We start from the raw sequence: 5,500 nt of genomic DNA on the forward strand, positions 1-5,500 counted from the left end.
CACTCTCGGTGATTTGTTTGTGTGTACAACGCTGATAAATATGTGGAATGACCGATGTTATATTCCAGATAATTGTTGTAGAAGAAAAATTCCAAGAATTAGGATCTAGCATTAGATACGTGCATTTTATTGCTTTCCATAATTAATACGATGCTTAAAAATGTGTACTAAATAAAACAAATAGGATGGTTAAAAAAATGTGCACTTAGAATGTATCATAATGAGAGAGCCCTTGAGAGTCTAGAAGAAGTCGTTGTCCCCACCACGATCTATCTTCTCCTACAGCGTCATCACCGTGAGTTGTTCTCAAGACGACAAGAGAAGACAAACTTATACGATGTACAACGACCAAGCTAGCCAAAATCTTGATCGGGTTGATGATGGAAGAAAATCTTTACCATTACAAATATGGAGAGGATGAAAGTCTAAATTGAATTTTTCTTAATTCGTTTATGGAATATGAAAAGGGAAAATTTATGTGGTTAAGTTCACTAATGTTTTTGCGTTATATAGTATGTGACATTAAAAACCCAAAAATATTTTTGGGTGCGTCATAGTCCATATTGATGAAGGTGGACTCAACCAATGTGAAGGTGGGGATGTTCGTTTACGATGATAGAAGTAGCTCAAAAATGACTAGGTGACAAGACGAGATATTGCCCGGTTGATGATGGAAGGTAGGCAACTTTGATTGAGACTAATGGGGGTATTACACCAACTACAAAATATATTCGGGAAGTGAAAGTTCTCAAGAGAGAAAGCGGCTAGGTTTTCTCTCTTATGTGACGATGTCTCCGGTTCCCCTCGCCTTCAGGTGCGGAGCCCAGGTTTGGGGATGTTGGTGTTGTTTAGGTTTACCCTAGCTTCAATTAGGGTTTAGCCCAGGTGTCTGACAAACAGTGGAAAGGCCATGGCATCATTAGTAGCGTGAAATAAGGTCACCTATCTTGTCCTCGTTCCAACAATACATATTGCTGGCGGCTGGGGGTGGCTTCAGCCTGGCCAGATCTAGAGTCTCAATTTTGTCTTCATTCGTGTAGGTGGTCTTCCACGACGTCGTTTGTGGTGTGAACGATGCAGTTCATGTTTCGGTCTGTTGGCTTCTTCTCTGTGCGGCGAAGCATGACCAACTTTGGCTTCACTGAGAAGCTAGTGCAAGTCCTCACCAGCTCTTTCTGGCCATACCTTGGTTGTCGAGCTTTCTTCATCGCCTTGTTCTGTGGGACAATGATCCTATTCTTAGTTTGTTATGCTCCTACCGACGACTTCTCGGCTGCTATGTCAATATTACCCTGACTCGGAGGGTGGTTCAAAGGTCCGTATGTGCCATTGAGTTTTGCTCATGCGTGGCATCGGCAGTGCAAAATGACACGATATACCCAATGACCTATTTTTTCAGTTTTCGTACATATCTTGTAAGTGTAGGACAACGTTATATGGCCTTGGCCTTCTTGCAAATGAAAAAACAAATATAAATTTATTAGGGATTTTTTTAGGAAGAATTGTTAGAGCTATATAATAAAATAGATAAATAATGTATTGTTCAGATCATGAATTAGCAAGTAATGTCTAGAATTAAAACAATTATGGGTTCCAAATGTTAAATTAAGAAACTGGAGTATAGTGGAAACATAAGAATAGATCTGTAAAAAAGAAAACGGAAAACAAAACTATGAATAGAAACTTGATTTAACTTCAAAAAGAAAATAATAGAAACTAGATTTTTGTTTAGCAAAGCGCGCGCGAGGCTTAAAAATAGAAAATGCGCGCGGTCCTTTAGAAAATTTCGGAGTCGCGCAACGCAACCGTCCCTGCCCCTTATCCGGCCACTCCCCCATCCCCTACGCCTCAACCCTCCCGACGCCAGCTCCCCAGATCCGCCCGTGCGTCCACCTGCCGCCACCACCGCCGCTCCTCTCGCCCATCGGCGTTGCTTTCCTCCTCTAGTCCTCCAGCCGCTCCAGAAAAATCCTTACTGGATCCCCTGCACCCTCTCTTCTTTTGACCGCCTACCCTGATATCAGTCTCTGCACTCGATTCCCCACCTCTGAGCGCCGCCACTCCCCTCTATCCTCGACTCCTCCGACGTGCGCCTCACATTCAGCTCCAACGACGGTCTCTCCCTCACGTTCTGCTTGTACTGCCAAATATTCATTGCGCAGAGCGGGTTCTTCACCGCCAAGCTCTCAGATCGCTGGTCCAAGAAGCAGCGGTCATCGCTCTACGACTACGACGATGTGGAGGTACACCTTGAGACTCTGTTCCTCATCTGTTGCAAGGATCTCTGCAGGAGGCTGATGAGGAAGGTTGTGGGCAAGGTTCTCTGCATCTCTGCATTTTAATGGTACGACCTTTTTCCTTTTCTTTTGCTTTATCGGATAGACAAGTTGGTGTCGTCATCTGCTCGACACCTGGCCGGTGCGGCCCTGCGTTTTTTCCATCGCTGCAGCAGAGCCGCACCAGAAGGCGATTTCAGAATCAAAAACCCATTGTTGCGTCCTAATCTTTATTTGGTCCACTGCAGCTTTGCAGTGTAAAGCACCACTAGATGGACTAAATTACTTTGTATTTGCAGTGCAAAGCAGCACTAGATGGGCTAAATTACTTTGTATTTGCAGCGATTGATACCATTGACGTTTGATGCAGGTAGATGTATATGAATGATAACATCTCTTGCCAATTTAGTGAACAAATCCAGCATTCTACGTACTATCTTGAGTACTGACTCGTGGGAGTTTAGTTTGAAGCGTCAGCTCTGTACATGTATCTTGGTGTGAATTTCTATCAGATATAATTGGTCTAAATTATTACCAAGTGTACTAGCAGAGTAGTTTTGGCGCGTCAGTGTAATTTTTGCCAAATGCTAGACGAGCCAATGGATTATTTGAATATTTTAGTGGTTCATAGATGCACATTATGTACTCCCTCCATTAGAAAATGTTGGTTCTTTTATTCTAGCAGGTCATCTATAGTAGCAATTTCTTGTTTTTTTTTCATTTGGAATGCACAAAAAAATCAATGCAATATCTAATGGCATCTAGATTTGTTGCCAGACTTGCATCAGTTGAAAAACCATGTCTCATTGTTCCAGTTACTTCATGAAAACTGGAAATGTTCCAATTCCTTTGTACTTGGTCTTTTAACTTGCGGATGGAGACTGCTGTGCAGGAAGTACCTCTTCTAGTTTGTCTTGAAATCATACAAAAATTAGGAAGTCTTCACTTATCAATGTATACATGCAGGCAAGGGTGCCATTGCCTAAGATTAACCGATGGCTTTGACGAAGGGTGCCACTTCAGTATTCTTCAGGTTACTGATTTGTCTATGCTTCATTACTCCTGCATGCGCAACGAAAGATAGGATTGGTGCAGTGCTTGCTTCAGCTTTCTTGTCTATACGTTCTTCTTTTGTTGTTTCATATGTACTTTCTTCTTTTCTTGTCCCAAATTTCATATCAGATTGGAAGAGTTACTTGTCCTATTTTGCTTGGAAGAAGTTACACTTGTCAAATAGTTAAGTGTCCAGATTATAATCAGCTGGTGTTGTGGTCTCAAACTATAACTTATATGTTCTGTGTGAATCTGTTTGTCAAAATCTAAGTAGATTGGCAGTACTTGTTGTCCACTCGTCCTCCTTGCAGCGCTATATTTTCGTTTGCATATTTGTCTGACTTGTCTTGCCATCTCCAGATTATTTCAATTGGTTATCCCTTCTTATGATCACTGTCTTCATGTTTCTCACAAAAAGTTTGATAACTTGTAGAGAATGGGAAGCAATGTTGGAGGTAGTCGCAAAGATGGGAGCGATATCTATGGTGGTGAGCGTAATATGAGGCCAAAGAGTAGAACATATTTCTCCATGTGATTCAACCAACTGAAGTTCTCAAGCTGGAGCCTTGATGGTGTTTGATGTTTTTTGTAAAATTATGTAGTCACTATTTCCTCTTTTTTCTTTTTCTTTTGATGAATCATTAATATTTAATGTTATTTGGATGCAACTCTTGTTGTGCTTTTGATACATTATGAGATTGTGCAAAATATAATTCATCTTTTGTCACTTGGTCAAATATATTGCACTGCGAAATATCTAATGATTGTGATATTTGCACTTTGTGCAATAATTCTGAAATGCTTAGATTTATAATATGCCTATGTAAGTGATAATTGCCAGCATAATTAAAGTATATAGATTGTCAAACTCTCGGTAATTATACAAATTGATGGTGTATGAGGACCACTTGGCGACAACAATGTCCCACAGTGCATGCAGACCGTCAACCTTTATTTTCCCGATGGTGTTAGGCACACTCTCGGCTATAGCTAAATCCGACGGTACTAATATACTGTCAACCATGTCAATACTGACGGGAGAGAAAAACCGCTGGCAAATACATAACTGGCGGGGAACGGTCGGTTATCAGCGTCGTTGACACATGGTGAGACAGCTGTTGAGCAAGACATGATCGACGGGCCACCGTCGGCTTTGAACCGTAGGCGAAGATGATAATCGACAGTACCGTCGGCTATTGTAGTAATGGCCGACCAAGCATCACCGACGGGAGATTTCCGACGGTACACCGTCGGTTATAGTCTTAGCCGATGGTGAACTTTAATATCCGACGGTGATTCAACCCTCGGTTATATTGGGATATCTAGTAGTGCGCCCACCCAACCCCACCAAAGCCCAGCGACGCCTGAGCCGGAGACCAGGCCGCAGCACGACGGCGCCCCCGAGAAATGTGGCGCCAGCCATCCTCCTCCACCACGGGCCCGACGAACCGACCCCGCCCGCCAGGAGCGAATTTTCGCCGACGGCCCGACGCCGAAGCCATGGGAAGGCCACCCACAGGGACCGGACGAGGAGAGGAAGGAAGCGCCTCAGAGTCCGACCCAGATCCATCCGAATCAAGCGCCCAAAACCTGTTGGCTCGGGGAGGAGCGAGGAGGACGGAGCGAGGCGAGGAAGCCGGGGAGGAGGGGAAAGCGAGGCGCGCCGCCGAGGAGGAGCAGGGAGGAGACCGCGGGGAAGAAGAGGGGGAGGAGGCCACACGAGACAAGGTCGCCGCCGGAGGGAAGGAGGGGGCGGGTGGCGTTGCCATAGGGGAGAGAGGGGAAGGGATTGGATCCATCTGAAACCTTGTGACCTACTTGGCTGTCGTCACGTTAGTTGTTGCCCAAACACTAGTAGAAAACGGCCCGTTTATCCCGGTTCCAGAGGCCTTTTAGCCTCGGTTTTTCAACCTGAACAAAACGGTCGGGACTAAAGCCTAAAACTTTTAGTCCCTATTGGCTTACGAATCGGGACGAAAGGGGCTCCACGTGGGTGCTGCGCGCTCAGGTAGGAGGACCTTTAGTTTCAGTTGGCATTACCAACCGGGACCAAAAGTCTCAACATAGTTGTTGCGCATTGCTCGGGTAGGAGGACCTTTAGTCTCGCTTGGATATTACCAACTGGGACCAAAAGCCCGCCACGCGTCAGCAAGCCCGGGCACTGGGTTTTT

General features: G+C 44.7%; 1 long non-coding RNA gene across 1 annotated transcript; it reads left to right on the forward strand.

Annotated features, from left to right (window-relative positions):
- Window positions 1-1,799: 1,799 nt before the first annotated feature.
- On the forward strand, window positions 1,800-4,056 carry LOC119325206. The gene is made up of 3 exons (XR_005157393.1): window positions 1,800-2,344; window positions 3,243-3,309; window positions 3,763-4,056. It is a non-coding gene; the product is annotated as an uncharacterized LOC119325206 (long non-coding RNA).
- The last annotated feature ends 1,444 nt before the right edge of the window (window positions 4,057-5,500 follow it).

This window comes from Triticum dicoccoides, chromosome 6B (genome assembly GCF_002162155.2).
Source record: "Triticum dicoccoides isolate Atlit2015 ecotype Zavitan chromosome 6B, WEW_v2.0, whole genome shotgun sequence".
Lineage (NCBI taxonomy): Eukaryota > Viridiplantae > Streptophyta > Magnoliopsida > Poales > Poaceae > Triticum > Triticum dicoccoides.